The sequence below is a fragment of the Podarcis raffonei genome, chromosome 10 (genome assembly GCF_027172205.1).
Source record: "Podarcis raffonei isolate rPodRaf1 chromosome 10, rPodRaf1.pri, whole genome shotgun sequence".
Taxonomy (NCBI): Eukaryota; Metazoa; Chordata; class Lepidosauria; order Squamata; family Lacertidae; genus Podarcis; species Podarcis raffonei.
This window is the reverse complement of record NC_070611.1, coordinates 49,305,112-49,330,844: the sequence shown is the minus strand read 5'-3', so window position 1 is coordinate 49,330,844 and position 25,733 is coordinate 49,305,112. Positions and strand designations below refer to the sequence as shown.

Sequence of the window (25,733 nt, the reverse complement as noted above, 5' to 3'; positions counted from 1 at the left end):
AGCCCAAATGAAGTCTGTAATGAAATTTCTGGGGGAAAGTTGTTCCCAGAGTTATACTGCACTTTGTTCTGATGGAACCAAGCTTCTATTGCTCAAGCAGTCTGAGCACGGTTTGCTCAAGTGTAAGGGGGAGGGGGAAGTAGTAAGATATAATTACACAGCAAATGCTACCTAACTGGTAAGTGCAGTGTGTAGGTTAAGCAAGGGGTGAGGTGGTGAAAGTGCACTATGTGATCATGATCTCAAACCTATTGCTTACAGGACAAAGCCCGATTCACTGGGTATTCTCCTGAATCTGTGGAGAAACTGAGCCTCTGATTCTCAGGAGCAACACATTCAATTACTCTCAAAATCTGAAGCACACAAACTACAGTACTTAAACACAGAGGCATGTAGAAATTTCTATAGCTTATAAAGATGTTTGAGCTTCATTTGTCAAACATGGCAAAAGCACATTCATGTCTCACAATTCCTTTGGACATGCAAAGTTGTCATCTGAAGTCTTTATGCCCAATTTTCTCCAATTTAATTGTATGTGGGGGCATTACTGTATTCCCCATACCTGTGCATTCTGTAACACAGAGCAATTGAAGCAGAGAAATCTGTTGAAAGTACTCAGTGATTAATTGAGGTGACAAGTACAGCAGTACACTCCTTGACTTTTGAAATTATGAAATGAGAGGCACTCTGATTAGCAATATCCTGTTGCTGATGTTGCGCAGTAAAAGAGGAGTCAGAGCAACTGAAAATTAGTTGCAAGATCAAAATGAATGCTGAGTTGGGAGAACCACATTATAACACAAGTGAGAAGCCAGAGGGCTCTATAGTTCACAAGTTCAAGTTGCTCCTCATACAGGCACAGCCTTTGTTTCAATGATGCGTATTTCACAACACTCACATACACACACTTTTTTATAAAAGCAATGTTAACTGCAATGAGGCGCCTTTCTGTGACAGTGGGGGAAAATAACTGTCAAGGCTTTCACACAAACTAAATATGGTGTGTCACAATAATATTTGATATGCAGTGCAATCCTATACAGGTTTACTCAGAAGCAAGGTCCAGTGAGTTGAGTGGAACTAATACCTAGGTAAGTAAGCATAGGATTGCAGCCTTAAGTAACTGTTAAAGTCTCTCTCTCCAGGAATCCGAGCTCTTTCTCAACATTCAAGTAGTCTATTTTTTTTTCTTTTGCAGCTGTATGGTACTTGGATGCACTACTTCAGAGCACTCATTTTTAAGTTTAGTTTATTATCCCAGGGTATAGAGCTGCCACCATTCAAAAATATGAACTGCACTATTCACTTTGTGTCAAGCAAGTTCTGAACTAAGGAAATATAAATTGTATATGCCACAACATGAAATACGTGTGAAAATTTAACTGGCACAAACCTCTTGGTATCAGTGTGGTTGCAAAGGAGGGTCCACAAATTACTGTACCTATATTGGAAAGGCAGTAGCAATTCTGCCATTTTATGTACAAATAGAGGATGCAACCCAAGCCCTATGGTTCACATGTTAAGATTATCCCCATATTCTGGCCCTATTGGTTGCAACTGTTAACACAAAATTAACTGACTCTTCTTAAAAGTTCCACATCACTTTAAATTTAGAAGTAATCTTTCCCTTCATGATGAATTGTTCAGCTTTTGCTGCTTTCCAATTCTTAGATTAAATAATTGTATTATTTAACCATTTCCTTTTTCCACTCTTCCGGACTCACCTCTACAGGACTTGAGGAATGCCAGCTGCAGACCAACAAGTCATTACTAGCCTCTGTATGGTATCAAAGGGAAACATTTTTATAACAGGAGGCAAGGGAAACCCACGATTGGGCTTTTCTTCTCAGAAGGCTTGCGACTGGTTAACTAGGGAGCCCATGCAAACTTAGATGGGCTTGTGGTTACAACAAAAACAGAAGTACGCCAGCAAACAGATTAGGATATTGGGGGATGGGGTACTACTGCCAAGGCAAAATACTTTGCATTCAAAGCTAGGAAAGCTATTTGCACAATTGTATTTCTTAAGAATCATGTTTTGCCCTCAAGTCTTACCACCCTTTCCCCACACAATCACCATTGATGAAATACAGAAGTGCAATGGCAGGGGTGGAATAGTGGTATGGAAACTCCACAGTAGTGACAGCCCACTCCTGCCATTACAAACCAACTGCAGAGTTAAGTCCTAGGACACGTTGCACTCAAGAGTGAAGCTGATATTAATTAGTTCAGCTTACAGAGTATGGGAACTCGTGCATGGAAATAGCATATTGTGTTATGGGGAGGGGTGTAGAGGTGGTTATTAGTTTCAAACTCCATCTGCAGCACACTTAAGCCCAACTGGCAGCAACCCAAAGCTTAAAAAGTTTGGAATATATCTTATTCCAAGCTAAATGTAGCATAGTATGCTTTCTGAAACTGTTGTTTCCTATTACCATGTGTGCAGTACATGCCTTCTCAGCATAGGAAAGAGACAGCATGCCCACAAGGAAAACATTCCAGAGGGAGAACACATTCTTCGTGACCACTCAGTAGAGTAATCCCACTTTAAGATGACAGCAGTGGCTTCAGAGATTCCAGCCCAGCCCTGCTGCTCAAAGGGTTTGGTTTAGAGTTCACCATGTCTCCCTGGGCAACAGGATCTTAAGAGACAGGCCTGGGACATTGCACAAGATGACAATATTGAAGCAAAAGTTCCTATCCCCGCAGGCTTTGAGTGCTCAGCATAGGAGCCCAAAGTACTGTCAACAATACCTCCACAGCAGCAGATCAGAGCCAATAACTAAACGCTTCCCTGCTGTGCCACAGGTACAAACACTATTCCCATTTACTTAGATTTGAAAGCAAGGCTGCCTCTTCTGCTGGTTTTACCATCCCAGTCAAGTTCATGCAAGACGTATGTGTCAGAGTCAACACCCCTCTCATCTATGATCATGCCTTCTCATTCTTTCACGGACTCTGCAATTTGCATCAATGCTAAGCTTCTTTCTTCTAAAGCACTCTCTCTTCACGGACATTTCTTCTGTATCATCTTTCTGGTCCACATTTAAGTGCAAAAGCTTGATACCTGACACAAGCAGCAGTAGCTCCTTGTCTCTGAATGCAGACCACCACTATCCCAGGAGCAGACAGAAAAGTAGGGCAAGTGGTTTCTAACGGATCAAGAGCAGGAAGGAGGAGGCTGTTGGCATTCCCCACAAGTGATTTTCTTCCTGAATTAAATTCATTTCTATCTGAGGGCCAGGATAGGACCAAAGCAGCTAGAAGATAGGGCTGCAAGGGGTAGGGTGAGACAGAAGGAACCAGCACTGCTCCAACAACATTAGTACTGTCTGGCTCAGATTGGAACAAGGATCTGCCACGCCTTCAACAACCTTTTTTTTAAAAAAAAATGCCACTGATCCTGAACTTCTCATAACCACAAAGGAAACAAGCTAATAGTTGTCCATGATCAGGAATCTATAGCTACACCATTGCCTTTTCATGTTGTAATAATTATCCCTCATTTCCTGCTCCATTGTGAGTTTTATAAGGTCTGGCAACTTGGCTAAAGTGACAGCTAATTTCATAGCATAAAGCCAGCCTCAGGCTCTTGGGACTATAACTATTTTTAATCACTAGTTCTAGATAGCAGCAGCAGCTCTGAACATTCAGTGTCATCAGAGTATCTTAATCAACTAAAGCTCTCCAAAATTTCAATACAGATTTATAATAATATACAACTTTTTTAAAGCCTTGTGACCACCTACTCAGAAATGTAACCTATCCCTTTGGCACAGCCCTTTGCCATCTGCCAGCACTACTTTCCTGGGATGTTCCCTTATCCAAAAGCAAGTGTTGGTCCAACACAAAGGAGAAATGTTGTGCACAAACGCAGACATTCCAGTGACCATTCCTGGCTCAGCCTCCCTTCTTTACTGCATGCCCCTGGACACAAACAAGTAGGCTAAGCTGCAGTTGCAAGCTTGTTTTTAAGATAACCTAAAGGCCATAAACAGCTTGGGAGCCTCCAATAAAGAAATGCTTGTAACTGGGACTGCTGAAGACATAGGTGAAAGGTAAAAAGTTAGCTAGTCGCTTTTCAGCTATGTTTTGTCAAAGGTCTACTTCTAAAGAACAGTTTATGAACATTAGGTAGATTCCCTAGACCTGCCTTCCTTCCCCAGTCTGGTACCCTCCATATGTTTTGGACTACATCTCCTATTGTTCCTGATCATTAGCCATGCTGGTTAGGTCTGTTGGAAATTGTAATCCAACGCATTTGGAAGGCACCAACTGGGAAAGAGTACCCCAACTATTTGCCCCTCATTTTGGAAAAACATTGTTGAAGACTCCTGCAAGATGTACATATGGCAAACAATAGGATGGAGGGGAACTCAAGGACCAAAGGCTCAGTTACAGCCAGGAGAAACAAAAAAGAGCAGTTCAGGGGATGAGAACAGTTTAAGAATAAGATAGAGTAGCTTGGAGGTCTGGGCAAGACTGTAACTGGAAGCTGGAACAGCAGTGCCTAAAAATACCATTTCTAAGAAAAAGTTCTTAGTGGATCTCTCAGCTGTGCTTCCTCATATCAGACAACAAGAAAAAGGGCATTAGGGGCTGTATCCAGTGCTTGAGTAGACGCATAGAAATGAATGCCCTTGACTAACTTAGGTCCATTAATTTCAGTGGGTGTGCTCTGAACAGAACTTGGTTGGATACAACCCATAATACTATTAGTGTTGTATCGCAACTTGCTCTTCAAACACGTGTAGCAGGTTTGTGCAAGCACACTATTAAACAATATGAAATGTGGAAAAACAGCTAGTTAAGAGGAAACAAAAAGAAATTTAATGCAGGCTGGAGCCATGGAAGTACCTAAAGGCTTTACACACACACACACACACACACACACACACACACACACACACACACACTCTCTCTCTCTCTCTCTCTCTATATATATATATATATTATTCCCAAGGATTTCATGATGCATGCCTAAGCAGCTTCAGCACTACTGTATAGCACAGAAGTCGTCCCTCTTCATTTCTTCTATTGTAACCTGAGGGATAACTAAGATACCTAGTCTGTGCACATTAACATCAAGTCTAGACTTTAAATACCTTGCATAATACTGCACAAAATGAAAAATAAGCCCCATAGTGTAGTCCAGCAATTGCAGCTTCACTCTACTTGAAAGGAACTTCATCGCCAACAGTGGTAAGGAGCAGGGCTTACCTGCTAAGCTAAATGGGTTGAAGGCATTTTCTAACTGATCTGAATAATTTCAAGTCCCACTGTCAAACTGATTAGTGATTATGTAAATCTACCACTAACAGCATCTTAGGGCAATATTAGACACTGCAGCAGTTGTGTGGATTTAATCTTGGAGTGGCCTCATCACATATATTGGGAGAGGACACACTGATCAAGGGGTTCAACGCTTCCTGAATATCTTGCAGCTCCTCTCCCCAACTGCTTCTCACACAGCAAAGATGGTATTGGAGTGCTTCTATGAGAAGGACTCACCCACATTTTCTATTAGCAGTCACTTTGGTTGAATTAAAAGGCAGGAGAATCATTAAGTGGTCTGCCAAGGCCCTCAGCAATGTTCAAGTGGTCTCAGAGGGGAAAAGTTTGGGAACCACTAAAAAGGTAAAGGTACCGCTGCCCGTACGGGCCAGTCGTGTCTGACTCTAGGGTTGCGCGCTCATCTCGCTTAAGAGGCCGGGAACCAGCGCTGTCCGAAGACACTTCCGGGTCACGTGGCCAGCGTGACGAAGCTGCAGCTGGCGAGCCAGCACCAGCGCAGCACACAGAAACGCCGTTTACCTTCCCGCTATAAAGCGGTACCTATTTATCTACTTGCACTTAGGGGTGCTTTCAAACTGCTAGATGGGCAGGAGCTGGGACCGAACGACGGGAGCTCACCCCGCCGTGGGGATTCGACCCGCCGACCTTATGATCGGCAAGTCCTAGGCACTGAGGTTTTACCCACAGCGCCACCCGCGTCCCTTAGTGTGGGAACCACTACTATAGACTAATGAAAATTGGTACTGGGATCCATGTTGTTTAAACTAGCCTAGCAGAGTCCAAGGCAGGCAATAAATTTTTTACTGTATGCATAACCATTTGGATCCTCTTGTTTAACCTCTCTCAGAGCCCATGTCTAATTGGTGTATGGATAACCAATTCAAGATAGCCCTATATAGCATACTGTTTTAGGCTTGGGTAAAGGCACGAGTGTGCTGTGACTTTTCCCCTTTCCTCAAAATACACAGGGAAGCACTGTTTGCAGGATAAAAGGTAAAGGGATCCCTGACCATTAGGTCCAGTTGCAGACGACTCTGGGGTTGCGGCGATCATCTCGCTTTATTGGCCAAGGGAGCCGATGTACAGCTTCTGGGTCATGGGGCCAGCATGACTAAGCCGCTTCTGGCGAACCAGAGTAGTGCACGGAAACGCTGTTTACCTTCCCACCGGAGTGGTACCTATTTACCTACTTGCACTTTGACGTGCTTTCAAACTGCTAGGTTGGCAGAAGCAGGGACCAAGCAACAGGAGCTCACCTCATTGCAGGGATTTGAACTGCCAACCTTCTGATCGGCAAACCCTAGGCTCTTTGGTTTAACCCACAGCGCCACCCGCAAGATACCAGAAACTTAATGGGAGGGTGAGAAAACTTTGCCATGGTCTATATTGTGGAGAAAATATAGCCCCATCCCCATTCCACAACAACAATGGTTTCTTCAATACAAATCAACAGCAAAGGCAAATGTTCAGAAAGCTGAGGACATATCCCAAAGGGCTGGACATGAAAGAAGTAATCTAAAATTAGGTATTGGTACTAATAATGCGTTACTTAATGTTTAGCTTCTAGGGATGAGTCTGTAATTGTATGTAACCACAAGCAGTCTATGTACTCTTGGGACCAAGTCTTTAGCCACTTCTTTCCATGTTCTTTTGTCACATATGTCATACGGGGAGGGGTGCTTCAAGTCAAGGTAAGAACAAAGTCGTTTTAGATTCACAGTCAACAAGAACTATGCTACTTCAGGCAATCCAGTACTATTACATTTCAGCCTGCATAGATGGGAGCTATTGACAGTGAACACACATCAGATCAGAGAAGACATTTGCCTAAAAGCTGATAGCTGGCAGTAGTTTGCATATAAACATGGCACAACTAGATCTAAGCTACTGAGTCTGTTCATGCCATGAAAAATCTCCACATTAAAAAAAAATGCCCAAATTATGATTTACATCTATGAAAATAGGCACTCTTGTTAAGGTGGATCTATACTATTTTCCATAGCTCTGTTAGCAAGCTGGATGTGTGGAAATTTGATAGCTCAGAGCAGTCTTGTAGGAATATGGCAACTAAGTATCGGAATTGCTGCTTCATAAGGAAATTGCTTTGTGGGATCTGGCCCAAGTACTAAGCAGCATCCTCCAAAAAGAAGAACTACTCTTATGGCACTGGAAAAATCTTACAAGTACCCATTGTTGGAGTGCCTGTACCTCCCAGGGCTTCTCTGGGAGAATTCGCCCTATTATGGCATCCTAGACAAGAAATAAATGTAATCCTGTGCATGATATGTAGGAGTAGAAAGTTAAAACCTGCCCCCCCATGTAGATCATCATTTGTCCAAGTCATCTTTTAGAAAGTAAATAATTATAAGTCAGATTTTTATGCGAGTGACATTTTGGGTGCATGCATTGACTAACCATTTTTGCACAGACCGGTTAGAATAAAGATACTCTGAAATATGGTCCCTTTTATTATTAGTGCACATTTGCCCCAGGCTCAAGAGAGAAACTTGCATTATCTTCCATGCCTGCCTGTTTCTGGCCTACCTGAACACCTGCCATGTCCAAATACATGAAAAAAATTAGATACAGCTCAAGGTGAATAGTGCAAACACTCACCAACTACAAACTGGAGGCTGAGCTATGCCCATTCAGCAGCAGTTTTTAGTTATAGATTTTCTGAAAAGCAGATATAAAATGACCAGGATCCAAACTAATACAAGTGTAATTTTAAAAGTGAAAAAAATAAAATCTAGCAAATGTGGAAGTTATTTTAGGGTACTCATGCACCCTTCTAGGTCATGGGCTCCATTGTGTGGTACTTCATAAGGTACAAAGGACTGCTGCCAGACCTGAAGTTTTACCCTCCCTCATGCATGTTCAGAAGCACTTTTCACTCATGCACTCAAAGTGGGTGGGAAGTTGAATCTTGGCCAAAGATTTCTGCCAGAATTCAACAGTTTAAGGTAAAACTTATGTAATACCACAAAAGAAAACAAGCTCTCTCTCAATGTATGTATGTATGTATGTATGTATGTATGTATGTATATGTATTCCTACCAGCAGCATCTTAACATGGTACAATAGTAGCACAAAACATTTAAGATTTGGTCACATGACAGTAACCCCCCCCACTAAAAACTGGCAATCAACTAGTACATGAGATGTGAAGAGAAGAGATCCAGCATATTTTCTAAGACTCTCCCTCTTTTTAAATTTACACTTCAATATTGTAGATTTAAAAATACATAGGCCAGCATAAAACAAAAAATTAAATGTTACCACGTTAATTGCAAGCTTCCAGGTTACATGGTTTACATGCTAACTAAATCCATATTAGTACATTATCAAAATGCCCAGTGTTAGAAACTGGAACAGGAATGCTAGAAACCATGTGGCTCCTGGGACCTAGGCTGTGGGCGCCAAAACAAAATGTCTAGGTGCATTGCTTGTTTGTTTTTTCCTGCCCTGCTACCAGACCAGGTAGCCACACGGGGGGGGGGGGGGCTGGCTAGGGAATCAGGAGGTCTGCAGGGTAGTGCAGCAGCAAAAGACGCATCTTTTGCTTCCACTCTACTTGCCAAACACCTGATTCACCCCAGCGTGGCAGCATGGAAGCAAAAAAAGTGTGTTTTTTCCTGCTGCACAGCTGGGCAAATCAGGTGTTTGGTGGGCGTGCCCAGCAGACCAGATGACTACAGCCAGGCAGGTGGACATACTAGGCGCAAAGCACGCCTCCTTGATATCTCAATCCAGTTGCAGGAGGCCAGTTGCCAGTCGCAAAATGCGACTGGTGCCCAGCTAATTTTGAACTCTGAATGCCCGTTATGGCAAATATTCCATTATTTAATAAATGGCATCCAATTCTTCTCAAAAGTCTACTGTATTACTTCTTCCTTCCCCCAAGTATTTGTAACTTGTAGTAACTCCAAGACTTCCTCTTAAGAGAGCACTTATGGCAGTATTTTGCAATACGAGATTAAAGGCTCCAAGTGTAGCTCTTAACAGAGGAATTTTGGAACCCTTAAGGGAGACATATCCAAAATCAAGATGAGCTCCTTTACAAGGAGGAAGGAGAACAGAATTCAGGTTCTGCATGAAGGGAAATAATCTGAAGCTATCCATGACAAGACTAGCATGTACCAAAGTTAACTCTCAAAACTGCAGTGAGAATGTAATGTGCTACTCTCCCTTCACATCCAGCCCTAAATTCAAGTCAAACTCTCTGGATTAACAGGAGTTCATGGAATACAGGACTTTTAGGTCACATGCTGCCCAAGCACACCACAGCAGTAAGCATAACAAATTAAATAAGAAGACTGTACTGTGCAAAAAGCCTATCTCAATTTAGGCTAGAAAAATAAATAGCAGTTAAGTGGGCATGCTTATTCACTCACTGGTCACTTCTGGCTCTCAAATTACAGTAACTCTTAAGGAGATCTCCAGTGTTAGTCATACATGGATTAGACCTGTGAAATCAATGGACAAATTACTCGTCTCTCAATTTCAACATGTATATTCTAAGCACAACTAACACTGGATATTACCCTTAGTTACTAGTTGTCCCCATCCTTGGAAGAAGAAGAAGAAGAGTTTGGATTTGATATCCTGCTTTATCACTATCCAAAGGAGTCTCAAAGCGGCTAACATTCTCCTTCCCCTTCCTCCCCCACAACAAACACTCTGTGAGGTGAGTGGGGCTGAGAGACTTCAGAGAAGTGTGACTAGCCCAAGGTCACCCAGCAACTGCATGTGGAGGAGCAGGGAATCAAACCCGGTTCACCAGATTAGGAGTCTACCGCTCTTAACCACTGCACCACACTGGCTCTCAAACCTCAAAAGGAAACCTCAAACACACAGATAGGGCTTGCATGGATGACAGCTTATTTTGCTGTCACATTTCAGACAATTTTACCTTTTATTCCAAGTACTTTCAGACCAAGTTATATCTGACTTGGTATGCTGCCCCTTTAGTCTGAATCCAAATCTTTCAAAAGTTAATTTGGGCATGTTTAACTGATCCTGTGTAAATTCTTCTACAAGTCACCCTATCTGCTCTGGACTCCTTGGAGAAGATGGATGCAGAATAAATATCCAGAGTTTCAAAAAGTAGATTGGATTGATCCAAGGTGCAACAGGTAGCAAATCTGGGGCTGCAGTAAAGGATGAACACTCCCTTGGTCACCTGTGGTGGTTAATCATTACCTACATTTACTGAGGGACCTCCCCACTGTTGAAGGTCATCATAGCTGAGGGGTGAGGAATCTCTAGCCCTCCAGATGTTGTTGAACTACAGTTCCCATCATCCACAACCACTGGCCATGCTTGCTGGGGCTGATGGGAGTTGGGAATCCAGCAACGTCTAGAGGGCCACAGGTTCCACACACCCATCATAGCACTGGCCTGCAGAGGACTACAAACATATTTCTCATTGCCCAGTATCAATTGAAAGAAATATCGTGGGGGATATAATAACTGGGTGTGTCTATAACACTGTTTTGCATTAGACAAGGCAGTAGGAAGGAGGTTACACTTGTAACTATTACTGCAACCAGTCAAGAACCACAAGGAGGGCTCAGGGTAACATGGGAACATGGACAACTACCTTATACAGAGTCAAGAACATTGGTCCATCTAGCTCAGTACTGCCCACACGGACTGGCAGAGACTCTTTCAGATCGGGAACATTTCCAGCCCTGAATCAGAACCTTTTTCTGCAGGCAAGGCAGATGCTCTACCGCTTGAGCCACACACCCTCCTAGTTCTACATCAACACAAGCTTTCTCCTGAGCAATTATTTCCAAAAGCTACATTAATATGCCTAATTTGCCCTCAAAGACTGACAGAAACAAGCCAGCTCACATCAACCGCTAACATGATACTTTTTGGCTCAAAATGGCAGGCTAATTGTATTGGCCCTCCAAGACATTCACATAGATAAGTGACTAGAATTTATCTCAATTATTTCATTTCAGTTGAATACACAAGTATAACGTCATAGCTCCAGACAGCAAGTCCATGAGTCAGAGAGTATTAGCCAGTGCAAAGGTTTGCAGCTTTCACTGGAGTGGCAAAGATAAGAAACTATATCATTTTTTCACCTGGTGACTAATAATGTATCTTTATACAAGCAGTAACTGATTACGCAGTCATTACTTTGGATTCTGTTGTGTCACACCTATGCTTAAGGGAAGAAACTACATTTTTAAGAAGTTGTAGAAGTGTGTTAATCCGAGGACCAGGGTTCATACATTCTCTTTAGCCACAGCATTCTTTTTTTTACCTATGCAGTTCAAACTAGTGTTTCATCATGGGTAGAATCATTAGTCACAGATGCACATGTTAGCATTAACAGCCAAGTTTTGTTGCGGCTATTTGCAGGGTAATTATACCGCGAAACAAACAAAACTTTTGTATACGAGTCATTTGTTGCCAGTTCAGATGCTACTTTTTGAAAATGCAAGTCACATCTTGCTTGCCAGCAGCACACAAGTCTGACAGATTGGTAAAATCCTGAATGCTTTGGGGAGTCCTTATTTCTCAGGCACGCCTGCAAGTCAGACCTGCATGTTACTTTCTGCACTTATCTCTAGTCTAGAGGGACGCTGCTGCTGTCTACAAACAGGCCCTGGAGGGGCTTCTTTTTAAAGCAGACTCCACTCTCCAGGTGTACATTGGTTGGAAGTAACTTAGAGTCACAGATTATACACAGAAAGGAAGTAAAGGCAAGACGAAGAGCAAAATGAAAAAGTAGACACAGCCAGTAAAAAAAAGGGGGGTCTCTATGGGCATTGGCACTTTCCTTATATCAATTAAGTATTGAAACTAGCAAGTAGTTCTGCTCCACAGAAAAGGGATAGCCAAAACAGGCAGGCAATACAGATCCCCTAGACTCTCTACCACAAATAGAAGTTTGAAAGATAGCAACAATCAAGGGACAAGAGCAAGAGAAAACCCACTTTCTAAAATCCTTGCTTCACAGTTATTGCAATGCTTAGAGTCAACTGGAGTATTTCCCCAAGAGCAACAATTGTCACAGGAGAATATTCTAGAAGTAGCATGCCTCAGAGCATTTTCCCACTTTCCACATTCAACTAATAAACACATGAGCTGGAATCCTGTCCCATTTCTTTTTCCTTTTCACAAGTTGCTCCTTCCAGATACAGACCCTGGGACTGCTGGACTCTTGTTTGAACCACCCTGCCAAAGGGAAATAAACGTCCGTTGTTGCTTAATCAGGGCATTTCACCGCCTTTTATTCAAAGGAAGTTGGCTGAACAGAGAGGAGAAGTTGGTCCCATTTGAGAACGGGGGCAGCTGCAAAATCTACCAGAGAGACTCTCCTCCTGCAAGCTTCGTCTTGCCCCGTCGCTCCCTCCTCCCCCTTTCCTGGCTTGACTCAAGCAGCGCCAACTGAATGAGGAAGTCAAGCTCGGCGGGCGGAAGCCAAGCCCATTGCAATGTCTGCAACAAGGTTGTCAGCCCGTGACTCAGGCGGGAGCCCTGACAGCTGCCAAGCGGTATACTGCCCGTTACTTCCCAGCTTTGTTTTTTTTTAAAAAGGGGGGGAGAGAGGGGGGCAGGAAATCCTTAGATGATTAGAGGGTGCAACCCCAGCTACAAACCGAGGAGAGAGAACGAGCAGGTTTAATCTCTTGCAACAAGAGCAAGATATAGTAACAGGCAGCAGAGGATGAGAGAAGCACGCGATCAGCTGCTTTCTCAGAGAGGCAAGAGGCGGTAGTCTTAAAGCCATTTCCCCTGCAGGGTTGTTGGGGTTAGGGGCGGTGGGGGGGAGGGGAAAGAGTTATTTTGGGGGAGGGGAAGCACAGGTAGCCGGTGCGGCAAGGGAAGGATCCTGTGCGTGGCAATTGCACAGCGTTCCCCCACCTCAGGCGGAAAGGAAGCCAAGAGATGATGGCTGCACCTTCCCCCACCCCACCCCGCTTCCACCACCCCCTCCAAAGCCGATGCCTCCACAGTGGGTGGCACTTCCTGGGCTTGCAGCCCGCTTGGCAGAAGAAAGGCATTCTAGAAGTTAAGCCACACCCGCCCGCCCGCCTCGCGATGAACCTCAACCCGCCGGCGCCAAACTGAAAGCCAAGCGCCATCTCTCGCGTGTTTCCCGTCCCGTCCCGCGCCGTCCCTGAAGCAGGATTTCACCTGAGTCTGGCCAAAGCCCGGGAGGTTGGGGGGGTGGGGTGGGCGAACCGCCGCGGCTCCTGCTCCTCGCTGTGGGAAGACTAGACTCGGTACCCGGCACCTTCGGAGAGAGTCGCAGCGCCCCACCCGCCGCGCTGTTCCAGCTTCAACGCCTCACACTCACCGGCAACAGCGAGGTTTCAAGCCGGGAGGGAGCGGCCGCGGCTAAGGACAGCAACACCCACCTGCTGTACTGCTGGCCAATAAAAAGGGCAGCTTGCTCTGACTGAGCTCCAGGTCCCGCCAATGGCGATGCAAGAGGAGGGCGGTGCTGCTAAAGAAGGCGGAGGGCGCTTTTTTTTTTTTTAATCTCCTCAACTGACGCCTCAACCCCCGCTTCTCATATTAGCCCGCCTCTCATCTTCCTCGCAGAAATGGGCTCAGCCAATGCGCCCTCATTCAGAGAGGAGCGTAGACTGACACGTCGGGCGGCCAATAGGTGCACGGAGAAAGGGTAGGGCGTGGCAGCAAGGAGTGGAGTGGCGGCGGGGCAGAAATCCCTACCATCCATTTTCAGCCCCATTAACCTACCCTGAGTAGGAACAAAACAGTGGGCACTCGCCTGTTCTCCTGTGCATGCTCAGGCAGAAGTAAACCTACTGTATTTAATAGGGCTCTCTCCAAGACTGGCCCTTAAACATCTAAAAGCAAATACTCAGGTCTTCTACTTCCATTTAGCAATAGCGATATTTTTCAAAATTAAAATTGTTCGACGCTTATTAATTGAAGTTTAACACGTCACATATAACAAAGACTCTTGCAGTACTGATAAAAGACTGGGAAAGTGCCCTTAAATAGGCAAGCTGGCTTTCTCTTCACCACTGGATCCTGCACAAACTTACTCCCTTCAGAGCTCTTCTGCAGCCTTGCCCTCCCACTTCTCTCTCCACTTCTATTTTCCAAGGCATCCCTTCCTGTGACCTCCTCTTGTCCACCGCTTAGCTGTCCAAAGGTCTCCTGCATCCTGAAACAACTCTGCTCTTCCTGTCTTCCTGCCCATTGTGCCTGGAACTGCGTCGAGAAGGCCTTTGCAACCTCCTCCCTTCCTTAACGTCCCTCCTCAAAATTCATTTATTTTGTAGAAGACTTTTGGAACAACCAAAGTTCATGGAGTTGAAATAATTGCACATTTCCCTGTTTACTCCTACCTCCATTTCCCGTTCCCTCTTCTATGTTTTAGACTGCAAGCTTTTTGGAGTAGGGACTTGTGAAACCTGTTCTTTGTGAAGCTCTGTACACATGCATGCCACTGTCACCATCATCAAGCTTAAAAAAAGGTAAGAATCACTTTGTTATATTAGATCAAGATCTGTTTAAGCTGCAGCAGTTCTATGCACACCTAAGTATAAGCCTCGTTGAACATAGTGGGACTTTCTTCTGAGTAAACATGCACAGGCTTGCCTTGTTAGTCCAACATTGTGTTTTCAGTGACGGCCAAGCAGATTCCCCTGGAACGTTCACAACAGGACATGATGAAGATAGCCAACCCATTATTGTTATCAGTATGTGGAAACCAGAGGTATTCTACCTCTAAACACAAAAGTCTCATTTATATCTGTCATTCCTAACATTAATGCACTTGTTTTTCCTTCACTAGTCTTTTTACAAATCTTTTATATATATTTAATAAAATATTTATACTTTTTTAATGTTCAAAGATAGCATACTCCCACTTAGCAAGTTCTAAGGATAATCAATAAGGTTTGGCTAGCTTCATTGACTTTTAAATTCTAGAAATCAGGTGAACCAAATACATCAAGATGAGGAACCTCATCCCTGACATTTTGACGATTTCTGCTCTGACACTGCTTGCAGATGCAGTATTCCATGCATGTCTGGGAAATTCCAGACGTATGGCAATCCTAGCTTCACTGCATGAATTACCCAACCTTTTACCAGACTACACCAGTGTTGGACTTGCCAAATTTAATTGTGAAAAACCAGGGTTTGTTTGCTTTTTTAAACGCAGCAATATTACACCCACTGATCTTCAAGGAAGTCCCACTGAGCACAATGGGATTCCACTGTTATATGTAGTGCTTTAAGGCGTTCTGATGTACGATATCTCATTAACATATATGGCAGCTGAGAAACCACTTTCATTATCTAGCCACTCTACTCAGGAGTCTGATTCTCAAGTTGGATGGTCAGATGCAAAAGAGGGCAGGGCTCCTGTACCTTTAAAAGTTATGTAGAACGCGGGGAATATCAGTAGGTGTAGGCGTGGTCATCCAAGCTACAGCTGCAGAATATTGCCACCTCCACACAACTGTGGCAAATGTGCAGGAATCCTGTCCTCTTTAACCTCTGTTTGATCTCCTGCTAAATAAAAGTTGGACCTACTGTATCATGGTATGAAGCTAACATACACACCAAGAACCATTATTTTGAAGCTGGTCAAGCAAATTGATGGGAAGTTTGCATCACCAATGTTAATCACAATAGTCAATGTCAAATCTTTAGTGAAAGAAAATTAGCAGTGAAATTCTGTGGATATTTATTCAGAAGTAAGTTCTAGTTTTCTATGTTTGTAATGCTTAAAAAAAGAAAGCAACATCAGATTATAACTGAAGTTTATAAAGCACTGGAGGGGCTCTAATAAAATAAAAGATGTTCATTCCAAAATTCAGACACTCTTGTAACTAAACACTTTCCTGGTACCATGTATGATAAGGTGTTCTGTAGTGGGATTCAACGGCTGGCAGAGAATAAATTATTATACAGGTAACTTCTTTGTGCTCAACACAGAAGGCATGGGATACGATACCAGAGGAAGGAAGCCGCCTTCTTGCCTAGCATTGAAATTCATGAGGCTGCTGGAAGAGGGACAGAGTCTGTTATCCATTCTGTCAGCCCATAGCAAGCCAGAGCAAGATGCTCTGAACACATAAATACCAATCCTGGTGTGACTGCACTAGCTACCAATTTATTTATTGCTGTAAGCTGCTTTGAGTTACTTTTGTTAAGAAAAACACCTAAGTATGATAAATAATAACAATTTCAAGCAAACAAGCCACCTGTCTGTCAATCATAGGCTAGTAACTTTTGAGGGCTCATTTACAAGGCTGACTTAAACATTTTCAGGTATTATTGATTTCAGTGGAGAAGATATAAGTATGGGCTTCTGACACTGTCATCAAAGTGAATTTAAAATCCTAGCTTTAGCTGGGCCATTCCCAAGGCTTTTTGTACGCTAGAGAATGTATATTTGTAGGTATAAATGATGTGAGAAAAGACATTAATTAGGTCAAGGATCCTAAAAAGACCAATAAGAAACTTCAAGAATCAGAATAGCTGAAGGTGTACTTGGAGAAACAGAGTATCCTAGAGAAATTAACCTGAAGACTCTTGAAAGAAAGTTTATTTGGATAAGAAAGGGATGAAGGGTGGAGAAGGTGATGCTACTAAAGTTGTTGAAAGATGTGTGCCACTGAACATCATTGTATCAAGGATTAAAAGATAAAATACTATGGTTAAGCATTAGTGAGAACAGTGTAAGGAGAAGAAATTGCAGGGCTGGAAATAGAACTCAGCTACTTGGAGAGCAAGTGTGGAGCAGTGGTTAGAGTGTTGGACAAACATTGTAGGAGATAAGGGTTCAAATTCCCATGTGGCCATAAAGCTCACTGAGTGATTTCGGCCGCATACACGCCAGACATTCAAGCATGCACACACACAAAAACTCATGGGAACTGTAGTTTGTTGTGAGTGCTAGAAACTAGCTCTGAGGGGGAAACTCCAGTTCCCAGAATTCTCTTTGGGGCGTGGGCATGCAGAGAAATGTGTTTTAAAATTTTGTTAAATACATGGCACGTACTGTCTCTCAGCCTAACCTACATCACAGGGTTGTTGTGAGGATAAAAGGATAAAAGGAACTTGGGAAAACCATGTACACTGCCTTTACTTCTTTGGAGTAAAAGGCAGGCTCTAAATGCAATTAATAAATATATCAATAAATAAATGAAGAAGCTTGACGGAGAAAAATAAATAGGAGCCAAGAATGAAGGAGTAGTAAACCTTGTCATTGAAGGACCCCGATGCCCTTTTATAGGGCACTAACATAGTCACGGTCTATGACATCAGAAGCCCAATTGGGTTATGAGGGCTACTGGTGTGGCAGAAGTCTTTATTTTAAAAAGGAGGCATGGAGAAGGTTTGAACTTGACAACAAAAGGCAGAATGGTAAAATTAATTTAAAGTTTGCAACTGGAAAAGGAACAAAAATAGATAATGGAGTTAACAATGGAAGTATTTATTAATTATTTCTGAAAAGTTAAAGCCCAAGGAAATAAATTAACACCCAAATACAGTACTGTAATGCAATGGAAGAATTTTGAGTCTTCTGCTTCTTTGACTTGCACACGTTGAGCGGCATGTTTTTTTCTTTTGCAAGGTGTGGGCTATCATAAATATGCTTTATTTTAGTAAAGATAATTAAGGCAAAGGAGAGGAGTGACCAATGAGCAAAGACAATGAAAAGAGTGAAGGAGGGAGCATGTTGCTAAATATTAACCACAGTGACTTTATTTTTTGTTTTAAAAAAATGACGAAAAACCACAGGAGCAGAACAGCTTGCAAAAGTTACAACATTGTATTGGTAAAGGGTTCTCTACTGAAATGGATTGGCTAAGTAGATGGAATTTGCAATGAAGGGTATTGCTAAAAGTTCAGATTCAGTGTCACATAAGCAGGTCCATGAAGCTGAAGCAAAAAAGCAGTGGTTGAAAGTCCATGTGAAAACAGCTGTATCGACAGAAGGCTTTGAGGGGGCTTCTGGGATGATAACGCTACAAATAATGCACTCCTGTGTTTACTGCTTCCCATCCAACATGGTACTCCAATCAGACATCTACTCACCTTACAGTTTATACTTACAATGACCTTTCACACTCGCTTTGTTCCAGTCACGTGGCCTGAAAACTCCTTAGGAGCAAACATTGCACAACAAATTATTTCAGTTGAAAGAGAGGTTGCCTTTAACCCATCTACTTGTCACACTCCTGGCATATGTATCAGCAGACAATGCTTTTTTACAGAGTTGATCTTAGGTGGCTATCTGGAGCAGCACTTTGTAGGAGGCAGCCTGCCTGCTGCAGCAGTGACTGCTGCCCTATACAAGGCTGCAGAGATGTTATCTAAGCCTAGGACAAATCATAGTTTTGGGAACATGAGGATGAACGAGGCTCTGCTGAGGTGCAGCTATTCATGTATTGTCCTTCTGCACCTGCTCCCAGTAGATAGCATAGCTTATCTAAGTACATGGAATATCAGCAATGTTTAAGTTCATGAATACCCCTCAATGATGATTCACTAGATAGGCAAAGCTTGCAGTGGGTACTGGCAGCGCCTGATTTAGGGTGGTACAGGTGATTCCTCAGCACAGGACACCGAGCTGAAGGCACGCAATATAATAAGGAATCATTGTGAAAATAAGAAATATGTTGGGGGAGTATCAAATGTTGTCCTTGCTCAGGGCACCATATTACTAAAGTCTGCCCCTGGTACTGGGACTCTGAATTGTTCCTGGTTCCAATTTGCAGTCCTCAAGCAAGGAAGCACAGCAGCTTACGCACAAGGAATTCTGGGAATAGGTTTTCCATTAGCTACTGTCCTGAAGGTCAAAGGGGAACATTAGACAAGTGCAATCTTCTTTGTCCACTAACCTTAGGCAATGTGCACCAAAACATGTGGGACCCTTAGCTTTGTTGGGCCTCAGGGGAGTCTCTCTCTCTCTCCCCCCCCCCGCCCTTGCCTCTCCCCCTCTCTGCACCGCTGGCTGTGCATACATTTCTGCTGCTGGGGAAAAGCTAGGGATAAAAGGAGGGGCAGAAGTTGTGATGCAAGAAGGAATCAGAATGAGCATGAGACCCTGGTAGCTGCAGGAATTGAAGGTTCTAGTAGATCTGGCACTGACTTGAGAGAGCCATTGCAGGTCAGCAAGATTCAACTGCTGGCACTCACTGAGAGATGAGGGGGTGGTCTACAAGCCTGCAATATAAAGGAAGTCACTGTCTGACAATCTGTGGGTACAAAGGAGGCTCTGCCAAATCCCAACTACTGATCTAGAAAAAGGAAAGCCAGCAGTCTTATGTGTGTTGGGTTCCATTGGTGAGCGTAAGGTACTTAAATAGCAGCATATAAATACTTGCAATAAATAAATAAACATGCCACTCTTTTCTGACTTTCATTTGTCCCAAGACTGCAGAAGCAATAGGAAAGGGTGCTCTAGCCCCATCCATCAGCCAAAGGAGAAAAGAGCTGCCAGCCACTATGCAAGCAAGGACACCAGCGGAGCAAGGGAAGAGCAGCCTGGCAACAACTGGATATAAATGCCCACTTATAGCTCACCACTTTATTCTGACCTTGAAATATGAACTCCCTCCTCTACCTCCCCCTCCCTTCCACTTCTCTTCCCTTGACTTAGTTTGTAAATGTGATGACAGGGACTGCCTCTCATTTTTTTAAAGCTGCTTCGGAAGGTAACATTTTGCCTGAAATGTGGGATAAAATCTAAATAGACAAATAAACAATAGAATTAAATTAATGCTGTGGGAAAATTATACTAACAAAATGGATCCCACCTAAGCCTTAAGCATTTCTGGGGCAACTGCAGTTGGTGGCAGGAAGGTCTCTATAGCTATTACTGCACCCACTGGGTTATTGTAGGGTATGGTTGCTAAATGACAAACACAGGTTCCAAGACCATCACATTCCACATTTAACACATTGACAGATAACAATTCAAAGCACTTTCGCCATCTGATGAGATACTCAGTAGATTCTGAACATGAGGATTACCATAGTAACTAGCTCAGGCTCAGTTGGTGGGGGGGCTGAATGCTTGTGGTTTACCTCAGCTTATACTCCCACTTCCTTTTCCTCTGAGCCTTGCCCTGTTGCGCTGACATTTTTTGAGCTGGTTTCAACATTACTGTCAAAGCTAGCAATAATTGAGATAGCTCACCATGCTTTTTACCAAAGGCATCGCTACTAATTAATTAGTAGAAATAGTAGCCTTTGCTACTCTGTTTTTGCCAGGTACAAACCAGCTGTCCATATATAAACAGCTGTGCTCATGGCACATGTCCTTACCTTAAGAGTGAATTACTAAATCTACCATAAATGTAACTACAAACAAAGTCGGATCAGCTGATGGATGACAGCCATTTGTGTCCTGTTTTGGGCGGGGAAGCAGATCCAAGGTGAAATTATCTGCTCTGCAAAGGCATTTCTCGCTTCAACTGTTCTCTGTTTATAACACACCGTAGACTGGATTGTGTGAGCTGGCATTGGAGGCGGGGAGCAGGAAATCCTTTTGTTTCTTAAGAAACGTATACACCAACATTTCGCCAAAAGGCCACAGAACAGCTTACAACATAATAAAACAACATCATAACACAAGAACTTAAAAACGGCAGTCTCAATACAATTTATAATAAAAGCAGCAGTGTCAAACTTTTCATAAATCACTCCAGTCACAGTTCCCCTCATCCAAAATCCTGTTGGAAGAGGTGAGTCTTCATCTGTTTCCTAAAAGAAAACAAAGATGTTGCTAGGCACATCTTGATGGGGAGTGTTCCACAGCCACTCCTCACTTGTCATCTTCCATAGTTTGAGGCAGTATACTTATGAATTCTGGTTGCTGGGAAGCGAAGAAGGAGAGAGTGCTCTTGTGCTCAGGTTCTGCTTTGTGGGCTTCCCATGGACATCTATCTGGTTGGCCACTGATAACAGGATGCTGGACTAGGTAGGCCTTTGGTCTGATTCAGCAGACATTCCTTGCGTTTTTAAAATATTTGGAGCTGTCACCAAATAAACTCTTGCATGTGGCCTCCAGAAGGTTGCCCATGAGGAAATGCAGCTCTTTGGCTACGTATTTGTTCTGAAACCAGGAATTCACAGAAATGCCTAAAGTGCACAGCATTTACTTCTGAAAGAACATGCGCCGTATTGAGATGCACAGATGCAAATTGTTTTATAACCTTTTGTCCTGGTAAGAACCCTTCAAAGTAGGTCACTATTGTTCTCGCTTCACCTAGGAGAAGCTGCAGCTGAGAGAAGATTACTCATCCAAGGCCACACAGCAAATGCATTGCAGGTGGAATCCAGTCTCCTGGATTCACACTGGATCATTGGCCATTGGATCACAAAAGGTTCAGACAGCCAGTTAACAGATCCAAATCATGTTTTAATGTCCGTCCGCTAATCAGAGTTCATGACTGAGAAACAGGTTGCCCAAATCTAGCCAGTAAGAGCTGCAAGTAAACTCTGCTCAGTTGCTTCCCTTCTTCTGTGTCACAGTGCTCAAAGAAGGAAAGAGAGTAGTGAGATTTCCAGTGAAAGAGAAGAGTGGGGAGGGGAGGCAGTTGTTTAGCACAGCCACTCCCTTCTCCTGGGTTGACATCAACCATCTGGACCTTTGTTTCCCTCCATTTTCATTGTGTGATGTTTACCTTGGGCCTAGCCTGACATAATAATTATAGCCAAATATTTGCTTAAATTCGGATTGTGGCTTTCATTCCATTCTCCTCTGGCTGAAGACAAAAGAAATATGTATTTGGAAATGTTCCAGCATGTCCCAGAGATGCCAGGACTATGGAATTTGCCAAAGCCCGATAGAAGCATCCAGAACCTTACAGAGGCTTTGATGCATGAGCCATCAAAGCCTATGATTCAAAACCAAGAAGCAATGAAGATGACGTCAAAGAGTTATTCTTCCTGACTTTAGATACAGAACCAGTGGTGGGGATACCTGTTCAGCGCAAAGTTCAGAAGCATCTACAGGAACAAATATCTAATAATTTCATTCCTTGAATCAAAGCCTTTTCCAGCATTTTTGGGCACAGTGTCAGCTTTACCCATGGCAGCACTTCTGGATGGTCTTGCACAATTTTCTTTAGCATTTACTACATGGTAAATTACTACTATGGTCAGGGGAGTATGCACAATACTGGTGCAGCACTGGAAAACAGATAAGCATCCAACTTGCAGCTGTTTGATACCTGAGAGTATGGGACTGAAAAACCACGGAAATACCAACATAAAATTCAGCTTTGTAAACATATGGCTAAACCTTTTCACATTAAGTGGTATCTTTTTGTTTCTCATACTGACATATTATACGACTTCCTGTAAAATAGGCTTTTTGATGGTCCACCTAATTACCGTGCCTTCTGATATTTAGCCTTTAATGTATGATTAATATGTTCATGATTAATATAGAAGGGTTTTGTATTTTGGAATCAATTTTATTATTAGGAAATTCTTAGGTAATTGTTACTGACAGTTCAATAAAAAGTTTTAAAAATAAACCCACAGTGATGATGATGATGATTTTACTATTTATATCCCGCCCATCTGGCTGGGTTTCCCCAGCCACTCTGGGCGGCTTACAGCATAATAAAACATCATACATTAAAAACTTGTGAGTCCTCATTCTATCTGTGGCATGGCCACTCACTCTCAAATTTTGCAGAGCTTTCTGTGCAAGAACCCAGGCTCTCTACTTTGACTTCCTGACAGCCATTTTGCAACTGACTGCTCAATCTATACAGTTTCTGCCAGGTTAGTAATGCTTCTGGGAGGATGGTAGGACTCTGATTTCCTGAGCCTGTCTCAACTGCTCCTGTCTCTGCTTCACACTTCAAGTGGCCTGGAGGGTGAGAATAATATGGCTGGCTTTGAGAACTGGGAACTGCTGAATACAAAGCCCTCAGTTGCAAGACTCTTTGCGTGCCTGAGGATATCTTGGATATGTACTCCAACCACATCTGCTAAATATGATGCGAATACACATTTAAGAGCATATTAATACTACAGCTGTATGTGGGTTTTGCACCACTTTTTAACTGTCATGGCTTCTCCCATATAATTCTGGGAATTGTAGTTTGGCAAGAGTGCAGAACATTCTCAGTTACATATCCCTACATTCCCACACCAAACTAGGGCTCCCAGGAGGGAATGACTAGTGTACCCATTTTAATCTGTAGTGCAGCTATGGCCTTGCTCTTGGTTCCCAATACTGTAAGCTTCTTTTGTGCAATGTCCCTTGCAAGCTTTGTTCATAGTACCACCCAATGAAGGTGTAGTGGTTAGAGCACTGGGACTAGGCACTGAGAGGCTGGTATTCAAATCCTCACTGGGTGACCTCAGACCAGTCACTGCCTCTCAGCCTAACCTATTTTGCAGGGTTGTTGAAAAAGGTGGGTTATAAATGCAATAATCAAATAAAGTCTGTCAAAAGTCCATTGTTAGTTTAAATAGATGCAGTGCTTTTTTACTTTAAAAAAATGTTTAGGGGTTATGGGGGTACCGTACTCTCATTTTCCTACTCATATTGAAATACTGCCCCTCAACAAGGCCAAACTTAAATTCACAAAATGTTTAAGGGTATGCGTACCCCTGCGTCCCCCCAGAAAAAACACACTGAATAGATGTCCTATTTTCACTCTATCAGAAATTCTAAGCTTCTTCTATTTGCTCTTTTAAATTCAAGGGGTGATTATCAAAGCAATGAACAGATGTTGGGGTAATTTGAAATACATATAGCTTAATGAAAAACATAAAGCAAATAAACAGACTAGCCTCAGAAGATAATCCCAAACTTCTTACACTATCATTTAAACAAAAAACACCCAGATATAATTCATACAAAAATATAGCCAAGTTACAGACTGCTGATATTAATAAAGCAATTAAAGTGAAAGGAGAAATAACCTTTCTTATTGCTCCGCCAGACTGAAGCAGGAAGCAAAACTAACCAGTGAGTAATAATGACATCTCAGTACCTCTAAGCGAGACAAAGTAAAACCATCATTGCTCTCTGCACCAAATGATGCCTTACCTGAAAGTACAAAACCTATAAGGACACCAGAATTTAACCATCATTTTGTTGCCTTCATGAATTGAAAATAAATCCTAAATCTGCCAATATGAATTCTCTGAGCAGCACCCCACTTCTGTTCTGAATCACTGAAATACCTAGGCTAGCATTTACTAAGATCACCTACCCACGCTCAAAAAACAGTTTGAGGTATAAAAGGGTTTTTGCAAGGTGCAATTGATTACTCACCAGGTGATAAAACTCCTACAGCCTAAGCACACTGTGTTGTGTTGCTATGCCAGCCTCCTCCCAAGCAAAGTGAAGAGTGCAGAAATCCTGATGGAGACTATTTTCATAAGGTGTGGGGTGGGGAGAGGCACTGTTGTCATACCATGTGAAGCAGAAGAAGACTAGCTCCAGGCAACAGATGACTGTTTCAGTTATTACTTGAACAGGAGGAGCAGCACTGATAGAGATGACTCAGTTACCAACCTAGAGCTATTTGTCAGAACTAGAGGACTTATGTCCTACTTTACAGATGATGGTCCTTTCTTTGAAGGGCTGTCAGAGGGCAGTCCTCTATTTGAAAGGCTGTCCAGTCTACATCTGATTTTAAAATAAAAAGCCCTCAGACTGGGGAGCAGGGGCCTTAGCATTTGCCCTTGGACAACAGTGAGAACTTGGATAGCAAGACTGAGCAGATCAGCTACATAGTCTTCAGTACGATGGTGTGTTTCTATTTAATTATTTTCTAATTTTGCATCTTCTACATATAAATTGGAATATGTAAATTATATACAAATCATCTATCGTCTTCCCTTTTTGGTGATGAATTTCCTTTTTGGTGATGCACTGTGGCCACCCCCGTCTTAAAAAAGAAGATGCCATGTTTGTGACATCAGTTTACCTTATTGCACAAACATACCAGCTCTTTTGCTGCCCTTTTACCTCATACTATGGGCCCTGGGCCTCATCAGTTAGTTCTGGAACCACATGGTAGTAGGAGGTAAAACATGGGGTTTTTTAAACTACATTCTGTCATTTTACTGTATATAGCTTTATGAATCAAGGCCACTCTGCTATTAGCTTACCAATACTGCTGCTTTCATTCTTGCTGTAGACCAGAGCTTTCCAAACTGTGTGTCACAACATGTTAGTATGTTGGCTGCAGCGTGTAGGTGTGTCACACAAATGCTCCCCACATTCCTCCCAGGGCTGGAAAGGGGTTAGTTTAACCTCCAGTTTGCTAGTAAAACTGAATTATTGTGTCGCGAAATGATGCATGTCTAAAAAGTGTGTCACCAGCACGAAAAGTTTGGAAAGCTTTGCTGTAAATGGTTGTAAATTGCCAGGGCCAGTCCAAAGCATTTGGCCATCTAAGGCAGAATAGCAAATAGCACATACCCCTTCCTTCTCC

At 42.9% G+C, this 25,733-nt stretch overlaps 1 protein-coding gene across 4 annotated transcripts in view; it reads right to left on the bottom strand.

Annotated features, from left to right (window-relative positions):
• MYH9 (myosin heavy chain 9) overlaps positions 1-24,839 on the bottom strand; it is an 82,892-nt gene extending 58,053 nt beyond the window's left edge. For 2 of the 4 annotated variants that reach the window (XM_053404780.1, XM_053404784.1), the window contains exon 1: positions 13,456-13,667. The gene's annotated coding sequence lies outside the window, so the exon portion shown is untranslated. Of the gene's footprint in view, positions 1-9,689; positions 9,762-13,455; positions 13,668-24,565 lie in introns of those variants that run through there. The other 2 variants (XM_053404781.1, XM_053404782.1) reach the window with 2 other exon arrangements.
• Between the last annotated feature and the right edge of the window lie 894 nt (positions 24,840-25,733).